Source organism: Macaca fascicularis, chromosome 20 (genome assembly GCF_037993035.2).
Source record: "Macaca fascicularis isolate 582-1 chromosome 20, T2T-MFA8v1.1".
In the NCBI taxonomy this organism is placed as follows: domain Eukaryota; kingdom Metazoa; phylum Chordata; class Mammalia; order Primates; family Cercopithecidae; genus Macaca; species Macaca fascicularis.
The window spans coordinates 74,517,436-74,532,500 of record NC_088394.1 but is presented as its reverse complement, the minus strand read 5'-3'; the positions used below and the strand labels follow the sequence as shown (position 1 = coordinate 74,532,500).

Genomic DNA, 15,065 nt, shown 5'->3' with positions numbered 1-15,065 from the left:
AGACTATTCATGTGCCCAGATCCGGAATTGAAGACCACCTGACCCCTTGTCATTTCTATAAAGACTAGAAAAAATAAAGGGAGGGAACAGATACTTCAACCCAGGAACCCCTGGAGGGCAGGCGACCCCGGCTTTAGTTGTCCTGGGTCCACAGTACTCCAAATGAGCAGCTGGGAACTGTAAAGGTCCCGTCATGTCAGGAATGCCTGTTCCCTTTGAAACCAAGGGTGGACGCCAACTGACAGGAAGATGGAACGGGTTGGTGACCCTGAACTTGACCCTTCCACAGTATGGGTCTGCAGAAGTCTGATGAACTTACCTCACTTAACTCTTTCTGGGCATTTCTGCACAGAGAAGCCCTTGAACCTCCAAAGAGCAGGGAGAACTCCGCTCTCGCTGCTGAAAGGGAAAACACTGTGGCCAAGGTCCAGCTTTGTAAGGCAACTTCCACTGTGCCCGGGGAAAGACCACAGAGTCAGGAGACAGTTATTTAGCACAGGCATTTGGGGGATTCAAACAGACTTGCAATCTGGTTTCATAGATGGCGAGGGCTTTGAAAGAAAGCGAAACAGGATAGACCTGATTATTCTGCAGCAGAGAAACTGGCCTTTTAAGCTGAACCTCATGACTGTATCAGGATCCTGGTCCTGAGTGTTTTTTCACAGTTCTTTTGTTGCATGGTATATTTCTGCTCATGTATGGTATATTTCTGCTTAGATTGACCAGGAAGGGCCCCGTGGCACAGTCAAGGCAAGACCTCTGCGGGTTCCAGGCACTCTCAAGTTTGGAAAAAGCCACATCACATCATATCCAAATGCACTAAAATAGTTCCATTCCCCACATTCAATATGATTGAAATCTAATGATACAAGACTTGTGCTGTGGTTGACTAGTGACATCATATTATGTTTTGCAGGTATTTAATGATACTTTGAAAGATTCTGACTTTGCAATTTTCTTTCCATAATTCAGAGCCAGTAATATTTTTACAGGTCTCAAATATGTGTGCAGGTCCCTGACAAGCTCTTGTACCCTAAGCCCTGTACGTACCTATTGTACCTGATAGAAAATCCAGCCCTTTTCTATGGTACCAAAAGACACGCTCCAAAGAAAAGCGACAAATATGAAAACGCAGTGAAACATCCCGACACAGCATACTCTGCCATTGACCAAAACAAACACATACACACCCTACTCCAGTTTTTCTCTCAAGGGTCCCTATATCCTCCTTCTCTGCAGACAGCCAGAAAAAAAAAAAGAAAAGAAAAAAGAGACAAGTCACTCCACTTACGCCAGCTGAATGCCTGGGATGGTTGCTCTTTGGAGATTTCTCCGTGTCCAAGACGACAGTGCACACTCTAAGACCCTTTGGGTGGTTTCAGGTGCAAGACTTTGCAAAATTACAGCCCTTAGCGCCAATAAAAATCTTTACAACAATTTTTGAAAGATTTTTTTTTTGAAACAATTTCTGCAAATTATCTTTGGACAAATATATGCAAAGATAAGCTGACAACTTTCCAAACTCGTCCATTGTTTCTGGACTCACAAACAAAAGGGAAGGGAAGTAAATGATGTGAGTGTACTTCATTTATGTACTCACAGGAGTCCCAATTCTTACAACTATTTTGTATATATTTTTAATATGGTTTATTAAATATTGCACTGGAAAATATAAACCACTTTATTAAAGTCATTAATATTTTATAATAAAATATGAAGTATTTTATTAACTGCGTATTGTTTTCTGTTTTCTCGTTTTATATTTTAACTAATTGAAAAAAGAAACTTTTCATCCAATCTGCATCATTCCATTTCTGGCTACTCTTCCACGGCCCCCTGGCCACCATTTGGATTGTTCTGAGAAGTGGGAAACTCTATTCAGTTCACCAGGTTGTGGGCAGACAGACAAAAACAAAAACAGTCTGCCCATTAGTCCTGCACAAAAATGATCACTGGACATAATTAATCAGCGATGTGCACCGCTGTGGACATAGAAACACAACTGTCTTTTCTCCCCAACAATCCCTGCCCACTCAAGTGTTCAGGTACTCAGTTACATTCAACACAGGCTAATTCACTTATCCTCAACAAGTGGGCTATTGATTTTTGCCTGTTTTCAGAACAGCCTGGGGCTTTCTGAATGACAATAGGGTCCCCTATTAAAAAAAAAAAAAAAAAAGAAACACACACAAAACTGCGATTCTGGGGAAATGCCCTTTCACTTGTCCTAATCGGGTTGGCTTCACATTTGTCTGGATGCGTTCATATATTCAACTTGGTGTCGCTGATTTTCGCAGCACTCTTTTCTCCTTGCTCCTGCGGAATGTGGCATATTTCTTGTCTTTTTAAGCTGACAGGTCAAGAGGATTTGTTTTTTGTTCAGAGGGGCTCATATGAAGGGTGCAAGAAATTCCCTGACATAGCAGGAGCAGGACATCAAGCATCCTTTCCCCGCCCACCCCCCTTTCTTTCTTCTCTTGGTCATCAACTTGTGAAAAACATGTAGCCCCACATTCTAATTTTCCTAAAGAATAAATCCAGAGTAACCATTTAATTTGTACTTCTACATTAATGGTAAATAGCATCCTTCATATAAAAGAGAGGCGATTGAAAAACGATGTAAAATTTCAAATGTGCTAAACTTTTTAAATGAGTGCACCAAATTAGAAAACAGACTACAAAGAGAGCCAGTTTTTGTTGAAAAGATGTGTTTTTACGTTAATTATATGAAGTTTTAATAATAGCCCAGTGGTAAATTTTGACTGTGTTAACGAAACTATGATGATTGGCTGTGGACTAGTAGTTTGATAGCCATAAATGTTAAGCATAAGGTGAACAATATCTTTAATTTGGGAGGGCATCCCTCCTAGCAGAATGTGTCTCCTAACTAGTATATATTTTGACAATAGGCATTTGAGATGCTGCAGTACTACTCCAGCCAAAGCTGCCCATTCAATTCAGATGCTGAGTCTGTTAGAAATGCGCAAGTTTCAGCCTCTTTCGCCATGCAAGAGGCATTTGAACTTGCATATTAATTACAGGGCCAAATCTGGGTGCCGGATTAAAAGAACACACACCCACTCCACTTGACCAGGGGGAAGGTTCAGTTTAACCACTGAGTGCCCCAACATTGCTTCATCAAGCTTCTTCCTATCCTTTCTGCGAAGAGCAAAGATAGTTGGCTATTTGCATCATCTGTAGACACTCAGGAATGCGGCAAAGAACATAAGCATAAGAGGCAGAGTTGTAATTCTGGATAGCTGAGTTTCTAAATAATGAGATTTTAAAATTTGAGTTGTTAATTATGTGGCTCTAGAAAGGGCAGGCACTGGATGATTTTTTAAACTCAGGGCATATTTTCCATTCTTTAGTTAGCATAATGGTAACAGAAAACTGGCTGCCCTTTTGACAAGGGCCGAGGGAAAGAAAAAGACAAATAGGTGGAGTGGTCTTGCCTTTCTTTCACTGAGAGGAGAAAAGCGAGGTTCCCTCCCTTGACATGAGCCCTGTCTTTGTGTTTTGCACCTGGGTTTTTTTTTGTTTTTTGTTTTTTGTTTTTAAGGACTTAAGAACTCAAATCACTAAGTATTGATTACATAAGAGGTGCCTGAGCAAGACATACCTTGAGGGAGACACAGGAAGAGGAAGCAGGAGGCTGGAGAGAGAAGGCTAACAATTAAAAAATTATGGGAAAACAATGAAGCATCAAATATCATGAAGCGGCAAACTCACAGGATACAGATACATCGGGCATTCCTAGACTTTGAGAGTTCAAGGTCTAGTAAAGAAAAAAATAAAAAAAGCTGGCCAGGCTAACATAGACTTAAGAACTTTTAAGTTTGCCACCTGAGGGCTTTAAAAAGAAAACAAAATCAAAGAACATTTAAAAAGGAAAGAAAAGAAGGGAGGAAGGGAGAGAGGGAGGGAAAAAGGAAGGGAGGGAAAAAGGGAAGGAGGGAATGAGGGAGGGAGGTAGGAAGGAAAGAAAGGAAGGAAAGAAGGGAGGGAGGAAGGGAGGGAGGAAAGGAGGAAAGGAGGAAGGGAAGGTGGAAGGAATGGGGAAGGTGGGAGGGAGGAGGGAAGGAGGGAGGGGGAAGGAAAGAAGGAAGAAAGGAAGGAAGGAAGGAATCTTTTTAAAATCTTTATTAAAGGAAATGGTATTTATCACTGAAGAATAAATAATAGAATTCTAAAATAAATAGTTTAAAACTGATACAATGTAGCTCATGAAAAACTCACTATTTTGCATTTTTCTAATTTTTACAACAGACTGGTGAAAGTTCTGTCACAGACGGACCTCTGGGATTTGACAAATGACAATTCTCTTTTGCTCACTCTCACAGCATCGCTCGGCACCATGCTTGGTACAAGCGTTCCAGGATTATTTGCTGAATAAATGAGGGCCCATGTACAGTAACATCTGCCGCACTAAAGCGTTCATGAGGGCCAGAGAAGTCAGCATTAAGAGGACAGGATGTGAGACCATGAAGGCATTGGTGCGGCAGAGAAAATAAGGAAGGCCCCAGGAATTACATTTGGAGGACATGTAAAGAAAATATTTTGGGCCCATCCACACGTATTTGAATTTATGTCTTCAAAATACAGATTCTAATTTTATTTATTTATTTATTTATTTATTTATTTATTTATTTATTTATTTATTTTTAGACAAGGTCTCGGTCTGTCACCCAGGCTAGAATTCAGTGGCGTGATCACAGCTCACTGCAGCCTCAACCTCCTGGGCTCAAGGGATCCAACTGCCTCAGCCTCCTTAGTAGCTGGGACTACAGGTGTGTGCCACCATGCCCAGCTAATTTTCTTTTACGTTTTGTAGAGACAGGGTTTCCCTATGTTACCCAGGCTGATCTTGAACTCCTAGGCTCAAGCAATCCTCCCACGTCAGCCTCCCAAAATGCTGAGATTACAGGTGTGAGCCATGGCGCCAGTCAGGTTCTAATTTCTGGGACAGTCTATTGACACTGAGTCAGATGGAGAGTGGCTGGTCACTTGCCTTTCCCCACCCCACCCCACTGGTTCCAACTAGCTAAGAAACAAAGTATTCTCTTTCAATTTCATTACAGGATATATATATATAAAATATTTATTTACTTATTTTGAAAGCGTCTCACTCTGTCGCCCAGGCTGGAGTGCAGTGGCGCAATCTTGGCTCACTGTAACCTCCTCCTCCCGGGTTCAAGCGATTCTCCTGCCTCAGCCTCCTCAGTAGCTGGGACTACAGGCGCCTGCCACCATCAGCTGATTTTTGTATTTTCAGGTGAGATGGGGTTTCAACATGTTGGCTAGGCTGGTCTCAAATGCCTGGCCTCAGGTAATCTGCCCTCCTCGACCTCCCAAAGTGCTGGGATTGCAGGCGTGAGGCACTGCACCGGGCAGGATATAGTTTTTTTAAATGCACGTAGTTTGCCTGATCACCCAAAGGAGGTTCATCCCTGATGATCACAATGAGATCTTTTTGGTGCAGCTGAGGCTGGTGAGAGGACAGGCCCAAAGGGACCTTCTGGCCCCTCAAGTCACCACCTGGTGACTTAAACGATGAGCTTCCAATGCCTTATCTGTGCCAGGAAAATGATATTGGCACTTCTCCAGGTGTGGCAGAGAAGCTGTTAGATGGCGTGCATAGAACAGCAAAGCACAGAGCCTTGCCCTGGAGTGGGGGCTTAATAGCAATGGAAGAAAAAAAAAAATCTGACTGCAGCTAGTACTCCATCTCCACCCCATTCACAATTTCTGAAAACACGCTAGATACTGGCAAGATGGAGAACTAAATTTTGTTGAAGTTAAGAACGCAGAATGGTTCTGATAAGGGAGATGGAAAGAGTAAGCTAATCAGCAATGACAAGTAAAAAGTGTATGTAGAAGAGACAGTGGAGATTCAGGTCTCCGGACTGGCAAAAATTACTCAATTTCTCTAAGCCTCAATTGTTCTCATCTGTAAAGTGGAGAGAATGATAGCATCTACTCTTAACAGACTTACATGGAATGCTACAAGATCAACCATGTAAACCACTCTGTGCAGTGCGCAGCATACAGTAAAGTGATCGTTAAAGAACTATGATTTATTATTATTTTCACTATTCCGATCATGACAATGATCAGAACAGAGTATCCGCTTGAAAAACCTGGCAGGAAGGATGTGGCTACTTTAGATTTCAGTTTATCTTTTGCATGCAAAGGGATGATGCTACTAGCACGACATCATTCGTTGTCAGCCAAATAAGATCTATCCAGAAGAGGCCGGGCTTGGTGGCTCCCACCTGTAATCCCAGCACTTTGAGAGGCCAAGGTGGGCGGATCACAAAGGCAGGAGTTTGAGATCAGCCTGGCCAATATAGTGAAACCCCGTCTCTACTAAAAATATAAAAAATTAGCCAGGCATGGTGGCACGTGTCTGTAGTACCAGCTACTCAGGAGGCTGAGGCAGGAGAATCGCCCGAACCCGGGAGGTGAAGGTTGCAGTAAGCCGAGATTACACCACTGCACTCCAGTCTGGATGACAGATCGAGACTCTGTCTAAAAAAAAAAAAAAAAAAATCTATCCAGATCTATCCAGAAGAGAACAGGAGAAGAAAATATGAATGGTATATTACTAAAGAAAGAGGTAACTCTCACAGTCCTCTATGCTCTGACTAAAGAGAGATTCTGCTAGTGTGATTAGTTCAAAACCGTGTAATAAGCCCAATGGAACCATTTTAAAATAAGACTCTAATTTCAGGAACCTAAGGAAGTCTGCATTTTAATAAGATATTTCATTGTATCCCAAATACAAAACCATTGTTTGCCTGACGCTATAATTTACTATTAGACACTGCACTATTACCAAAGCAAAATGAAACAGACGATGATTTCACTAATAAAACAATTGGATCATGAGGCAAAGCCCAGCTCGGCACTTAAAACAGGGCTGAATAACTCCAAGTAGGGATCTGCATAGTCAAATATTCTCAGTTGGAATTTCACCTTTCCCTACTCTTCCGCGGAGAAAATCATTGAAATAGCCTGCTAACAATACCATTACTGTCTCCTACCTTAATCCTTTGTTCCTTCCAGAGAAAAGACTTCTGCTGATTATGAATATTCCACTCTATAATTTCCATCAATTAATATACTACCACATTCTTATTATGGTATTAATAGCTTCTTGATTTACATTAGAAAGTATATATTTTACACCATGGGTAAAGCTATTTCTTCCCCTTTAAAGCAAAGTGCTTATATAAAAAGAACTTACAATTTGGAAAAAGGAGGTGGGGTATGTGTGTGTGAACAATGGCTTGGAGATAATAGATTCTATTCTCTTTTCTGGTTTGTTTTCCTCTCTGCCGGGGAATTCCTATGCCCCAGTCAAGGAAGGCAACACAGTTGCCCTGAACCTCCTCTGTCCTCTCCGTTTCTTTCTAGAGTTAAGCCTGCCTGTCTCTCCAGAGTCTGTCTCCAACTGTTCACCGAACTCAAGAGTTTGCAACTGGCTTTTCACAAATACCCAAAGAGGCAAAGAGGGACCCGGCTTCCTTCTGGGTGAGTAAAATAAGGTAGGTGGCACTGAAGAAGAAAGGAATCTTGGTGACACAGGAGCTCTGTTTGAGTGGCAGAGAGGCCAACCTGGGTTTGCCTCTCCATCCCTGCTGGGCGAGGAGCCATGTCACTTACACTCCCTGAGTCCTGAAGACCTGACCCATAAAATCAGGGTATTTACATCCCTGCCCCAGGTATTTTGTGGAAACCAAACAAGGTTGAGGGTGCAGGCAATGCTTTAAATAGTGACAGAGGGATGGCAGAAGCTCTAGTAGGAAAGGCGGTCTCCTTGCCCAGGCACATTCAAAACTGCAGATGCCCTGTAAAGACCGAGATGGCCACAGGGTCACACAGGCTTCTCCCTGTCACGACAGGCAGAGGATTCTAAGCGTGAGTCACCTGCACAGCAAAGAGACCTCTGAGTCCATTCTAGACCTCCAGTTCAAAGGACTGAGCACTCCCAAGGTAGCTGTACAGAGAAGTCAAGCCTAGAATTCTCTTGGTGTCCAGAGTTCAGGGCTTATGCTTTCATGGCCCTATTGTCCTGCTGTCGTTTTAGGGCAGTTTCATCAGCTACCAGGGTTTATCGAAGAATCTAGAAGATTCTAGTCTCAGTTATGCCACAGGGTAGCTATGCAGTCACAAGATGGGTCCTTCACCTCTCTGGACTATGGTCCCACAAAATGAGGATGATTCCTAGCAGAAGTGGTATCCTGCCCTCATCTTTCATTCTGTAAACATGGATAGTTTAACCCATGGAGGGTTCGGGGGAAAGAAAAGAATACTTAAAATGGAGACGACTTCACATAAAAATCCAAGTCCTCGATTCTGTTGAAAACAACCCAGTAACAAATAGGTGGAGCTGGGCGGGGGGGGGGCTGTTTCCCTCATCTGGGGCTCCCCTTCCAGCTATGCTGTATCTCTACTTAGTCCATTTCTCTTATTTATGGTAACCTACAGCTGACCCTGTGATACGGTTCAGCTGTGTCCTTACCCAAATCTCATTTTGAATTGTAGCTCCCACAATTCCCATGTGTTGTGGGACGGCCCCGGTGGAAGGCAATTGAATCATGAGGGCAGGTCTTTCCTGTGCTTTAGTCGTGATAGTGAACAAGTCTCACGAGATCTGATGGTTTTATAAGGGGGAGTTTCCCTGCACAAGATCACTCTTTGCCTGCTGCCATCCATGTAAGATGTGACTTGGCTCCTCCTTGCCTTCCACCATGATTGTGAGGCCTCCCCAGTCATGTGGAACTGGGAGTCCATTAAACCTGTTTCCTGTATAAATTACCCACTCTCGGGTATGTCTTTATTAGTGCAAGAAAACAGACTAATAACACCGCCACGGCACCTTTGAGTCCTAGAAATATGGTGGTTGAGCCACTGTCATTTAGAGAGCTCACTGTCCCTTCCTCAAGATGGACACGACTCTCTTCCCAGAGGTTTTGGCAAGACCCAGAGGGCAGAAACTGACCCCCAGTCTCCTGGGCGTAACAATTCTCCCTCTGTTGCCCCACCCCACTTCCTAAACACAAGGCATCTGCCGATGTCCCTTGGTCCAACCTGTCTCTTCAGGGGCCACTCTGAGACTCAGGAGCAAATGGTGATTGGTAGGCTTGGGTTTTGCTGCATTTCTCCCCAAACTGTGTCAGGAACAATTAAGTGGTGAGGTCTGGAAATGAGAGGAATGTGGCCCTCCTGAGTCCGTGTCTACACATGACCAGGGCCATCCACCAGGCCAGCTTAGTGAAAAACACCAGTCAGAGGGGCTGCCTGTTTGAACTGACAGGCCAATTCCCCAGTCATGGTCACAGCCTTGGGCTATGGCGGGGGCAGGGCAGCAGGCCCTTTGGTTTCCTTCCCATTTAAAGCACTTTGCAGAGTCTCAAGCCCAAGGTGGAGATTCAGTTCAATGTCTGTGGATTGATTGATTAATTTAAAGCCCCTGAGAGATCCCGGAGGTTCACAGATAAAGCTAGAGGAGCTGAGAATTTTCCACTTTCTCAAAAGGAAAATGTGCAAGAGGCAGCCCCCTTATTGCAGGTGATTTACATTTCTGTCTTGATCCCGGAACTGGAGGAAGGGATGAAGCCTCCATCAGCAACCCCTGGAGTTTAGCCGAGAGCAGCTTGAGCTGGCATTCAGATTCTGATCTGACACCTTCCTGACATGAAACAAATTGTGAACCCCAAAGTGGAGTCTGATTGTTCAAACTTAGGGGTCCAACCAGTCTTGACCTTGATGCTGAACCTGCCACTTTACTACTTGCCTAAGCACATCACTGAAACTCCCGGTGCCTCAGTTTCCCTGTTGAGAGGCGGGAATTTGAGTGAGCTATTGGTGTCATGTGTTTCGAACAGTGCCAGGCAGAGTAGCCGCTCACTAAAAGCTATCTATTTGTATGAAAGTGACAATGAAGAGGCCAGAGAAGTTCTCACCAAGCACAAAAGCCAAGACTTCAGGGGCTGCCCCAGATGAACATGACTCCAGTGCCCTTTCCAGGTACACCGTAGTCATTGGGATATTAACTCTTTTTGCATTTAAGTGGAGAGATGCTCCTGCTTCAACCAGTGCTGTGATTTTTGAAAGGAGATTTCTTTTCAAAACGTTTGCCTGCAAACTGCCACAAAACACATCAAGCCAGGAGGAGTGTTGGCGTCTCCGATGGCATCGACCTGAGAGCCTGCCTGGTCAAAGTCCCTCCCCCAAGTGAGCTCTTGCCATGGCAAGAGATATCTGGCTATTTGCTGAATTGTATCAGAGCAAAATGAACCAAAATGCACAGGGGCCAGGGAGGGGGGAAAAGAGGAAGAAGTTAATAATACCTTATAAATTCAATTTGCATTCCCCTCTCGATTTTAACCCAATCTACATGAGCTTTCCAAAATAAGCAGTCATTTGAAATCCTCCCACGTGACAGACAGTCTTACACATTTTAAAACACAATCCGTTTATTAAACCTAACGGCACAATGTGGTTTTAACTGGTTCTAGAATATTCTGATAGTGAAATATTTTCTGTTTCTGGGCCAGAACTGGTCATTTCTTCTTGAGAATATGATGTTTGAAAATCAGTTCCTCCTATTATAGATTTCTCCCTCAGCTTGTAGAAAATCCATGATTCCCTAAACATTGGTCTTTGAAAGCACATTGACTAAAATCTTCATGCTTAATTCATGAAGCGCAGTCTGGAGATTAGTGGAGCTGGACATAGACCAGGAATACTTTATCATATTCTAATAAGCAGAGGCTGAAAATTGCATTTCTAAAGCTACAGTATTAAAGGGCATACCGCAAAACATGACCCAAACATAACTCAGTAGTTTTACAGTGTCTGAAAAGGCTTTGATATGATAAAGTATGCTGACGAGGGGAATAAATACAACTAGAAATTTCTGAATTTAAAAAAGAAAAAAGCAGGGAGGGCTTAGCAAACATTCAGTATATTCATGGAAATATATATATAAAATAAACTCACATATTGTGATTCCCATTAAGCAAGTACTGACTATCAAGTCATGCTATCGAAGATCACTGTGGCACCACAATTTAGGGGTTTGGAAAGCATAAAAGCAAGAGAGATGAAAAAGAAAAAAAAAAATTTTAAAAACCTAATGAGGTTAATTTGAAGGTTTCCGGAAAAATCTAAGTCCTGGCTTTTCAACTTAAAACAAGTCACCAGTATTGTTTCTGAAAGCAGAAAGCAAAGCATATGGTGTGGTGGGCGGCCACAAACGCTTAATGGTGGACCAAAGACATTGCTCAGAAAATGGTGCAACATAAAACACCCACTGATGCAGGCACTCGCCACCTACAAAATGATGGCAATGGGTAAAGAGTCACCAGAGAATCCAAATGCATGAATCACCAGTGCATATGGCCCCAAGTACAGTGCCTGGCACACAGTCGGTGCTAATAGTATCTCTTTAACTGACTGACTGATTCCTTGATTAATATATGAAGGAGTGAAAAAGCAATGGAAACAGCTCCTATGCACTTCCCAAGAGCTCCTGGGGACTTTGGAACTACCCTACTAAATGCTTGCTAAGCTGTTTTCCCTCTACAGAGGCACCGGCTAAAATAAACAAAGCAATAGGTCAGGAGCAGTTCTCACAAAGACAGTAGCACCCAGGTTGTAAGCACCTGGCTCCAGCATTTCCACACAGAAGAGGGTAGGGGAGCAGCAATGAGGTTGAGAGGGGATGGCACGCTGCGGGTTCAAAGGATTTGTCTTTAAACTGCATCTGCATAGCTAGAACATGGTTACTCTTTAGACTACATGTTTACTGAGGACAGCATCAGGAGAGTGTGGGGGCTGCTTTGAAGAGTGGGTTGATTGTGTGTGATCTCCAGCCCTCAAAGCCAGCCCCATCACTGCTGAGATCACAGTAGAAACATGAGAGCCGCAGAAACCATGCTGATTTATATCATTTTATTTTTATGGCTGTACACTCGCCTTGCACCCTTCGTTCCCTTAATGAAAGGGCTTGGCTTACTTTCCACTAGGTCCGGCTTATCTCCCTACTGAATCTCCCTGCTGGCTTCCAATGACACAGTCCATGCTCCCCCCAAAAATGGGCCTTGAAATGAGCACATTCCATAGGTCTGGGTCTCCTCTACTTCAGTTGGCTGGTCCTTGCACACCTGTCCTGTCCCCAGTCTTGGAACACCCCATCTTGCACACCTTACAACCTCAATCTTGGAAGTCACCTTAGCACCCCTGATGTGCCCTGCTGGGGCAGGGCTGGCTATTCCTGCTGTGGGTTGCCACAGCAGCCTGTGTCATCCCACCGTGACCTGGATTACATCTTCACTGATGTACACCTTCCCCACCACACTACATGCTCTTCAAGGGCCAAGACCTTGACAGCAAACTGGTGCAGATCCAGGCCTAGCAGAGCCTGGCCAGATAGGATCTCAAAACATTTCTATTGCATGAAACAAATGAACAAAAGAAAAGTGGGTAAACCCAACGTATCCAACCATACAGGATGACTCTGGATATCATCTTTTCTTTTGCTGATACCATCAAAACATAGTATCATCTTTTGTTTTGTTGATATAACCAAAAGATGATATCATCTTTTGTTTTATATTCACGTTAAAAAAATAAGGCCTACCATGTATAATACATATATATGTCATACATGATTAGAAATTTTGAATATAAAGATGAGCAGAAAGAACAAAGAGTACAAAACTTCTCATATTCCCACCATTTAGTATTTTTCCCACTCTGAGTATATGTCTTATCCCCTTTGAATGTTGAAGTTCTTTTCTACTCTCCTGAGTTCAGGTTTCTTTTTAGTTTTATTTTGTTTTTAATTGATATGTTAAATATGAAGAATAAATTGTGGTGTCCTGTTGCGCAGAAAGGTGAATACAGTTAACAACAAGGTATCACATATTTCAAAACAGCTCAAAAAGCGGATTTTGAATCTTCTCATCACAAATAATAAATGTTTGAGATGACGGCTATGCTACTTACCTTGAGCCAATCATTACACCATGTATAGATGTACTGAGTTCAGGTTTCTGCCAGCAGCTATCTGAGGAGCCATCCCAGGGCCACTCTGAGTATGGCTCACCATCAAGACATCCGCACTGGCCAGCTGGGGGTCAGGTGGCCCTGTCTGCCCTATCTTAAGGACACCGTGTATCTCTGATAGTTACATGTGTTGGAGACGGAGTGATTGAGGACCTCACGATTGAGAGACGTGGTCTTGTACATAGCCACGTGAAATCATGAGTGAGTGAGTATGTTAGTTGCAAAGACATGGCGGATCTTTGATCAATGTATGGTCCCAATGAATACTGCATTCCAAAGGCTGGAGGGAGGCAGGAGTCTGTGGCTGCCAGCGGGGAGGACTGAAGCAAGGAGAAGACTCAGATGTGAAGAAGAAAAAAAGAAAACAGTCTTTGGTTGCAGATTCAGGATAAAGGAGAGAGAGTGAAAAAAAAAAAAAGACATTTCCAGTTGCTCCTGCCATTGCCACTTCCCTCGTCCCATGATTGCTAAACCTGCTGGCAGGAATCTGACTCCAAATCTATTTCACCAGCAGCTGCCTGCAACGAAGTATATGTCTGCCCATCCTCAGAGGCTGCTTTTGCAGGTTTGCAATGTCTTCTCCTGCCACTGCCTCCGCTAACACAGCCTCATGCGCAGGGCAGCTTCCACCCCCGGGTCCCCAAGCCTTTTGACAAAGTGCTTTCCCCAAACCACTCTGGTTCCCTGGGCCATGTCCCTTTTCCACAAGTCTTCAACAGTAAGGATGGGGTTACTGTGAAAGGAAATCATTGCTTTCCTGAGAGACAGGCCCTTCTGGTTCTCTTAATTATAATTCTTTACTTGCAATATGCATCGGCTGCTATTTAAATAAACAATGAGGGATTTGAAACAGAGAAACTATGAAAATGAAATTGCTTTAATTTACATCCCGAGAGACTGAGGCTATAGAGTTCTCTGAATGCTAAATAAAATAAATAAAAACTTAAGTACGTGTCAAGTTGGAGGTACACTATGACTTATAAAAGGGGACAAAGGAGCCAGATGTGGCCCACGACAAACGCTGAGGTCCCACGCTGCCCTGCGGAATACAGAACCACCACACTGGGGCTATCGGCCCTTTCTGGAAACAAACAGGAAAGGAGGTGGAAACGCCATGGCTTATGCCACCTGAAAACCATCAGTTTGAGCCAGGTGATTGAGACTTTCCATGTGGGATTTGTACCTTGCAGGGTGGTCAGAGCAAGCCGTGTGCCAGCTGGCAAGACCAGCCAAGAGACAACAGGACAACTTGCGGGGGACCTTCCTCGGCCTTCTTTGTCCAGAGTCAGGTAACACAAAGAGACGTCAGGCTTTGCTGCAGCAAATGCAAAAATATGAGTGGATCGGGTTTTGCTGCTGGAGAGTATTGCTGGAAAAAAAAAAAAAACAGTCTAGGGAAATGTCAGGAATCGACTTTGCAAGGCTGCAGAGGACCATATGAATTGATGTATACACACACACACATACACGTAGGTTTGCTTCATAGATGGGGTTAAAAAGGCCCTAAGGATTCCAAGAGACAAAGCAGAGGACAGGTTAAAGGATGGGCATTAATAAGCCAGGAGAAGGAGTTGAGAAGTGACTTTATCACGCTCCTGCTGCGGACTTTACAAACATGATCACATCTCAGCCTCACGATATTTTCCCAATTGACAGGAGACGAAACTGAGACTTTTTTTTTTTTTTTTTTTTTTTTTTTGAGATGGAGTCTTGCTCTGTCACCCAGGCTGGAGTGCAGTGGTGCAATCACGGCTCACTGCAAGCTCCGCCTCCCGGGTTCGCGCCATTCTCCTGCCTCAGTCTCCCGAGTAGCTGGGACTACAGGCGCCCACCACTACGCCTGGCTAATTTTTTACATTTTTCTTTTTTTTTTTTTTTTCTTTTTTTGAGACGGAGTCTCGCTCTGTCGCCCAGGCTGGGGTGCAGTGGCCGGATCTCAGCTCACTACAAGCTCCGCCTCCCGGGTTCCCGCCATTCTCCTGCCT

The 15,065-nt window shown here is 43.7% G+C and overlaps 1 protein-coding gene across 5 annotated transcripts in view; it reads right to left on the bottom strand.

Annotated features, from left to right (window-relative positions):
- WWOX (WW domain containing oxidoreductase) overlaps positions 1-15,065 on the bottom strand; it is a 1,124,793-nt gene that overhangs the window by 603,176 nt on the left and 506,552 nt on the right. For 2 of the 5 annotated variants that reach the window (XR_010583895.2, XM_074026754.1), the window contains one exon: positions 1-15,065. This exon is cut by the window's left edge and continues 62,407 nt beyond it; it is cut by the window's right edge. The exons of the other annotated variants lie outside the window; for them this stretch is intronic. The gene's annotated coding sequence lies outside the window, so the exon portion shown is untranslated. 5 annotated transcript variants of the gene reach the window in all.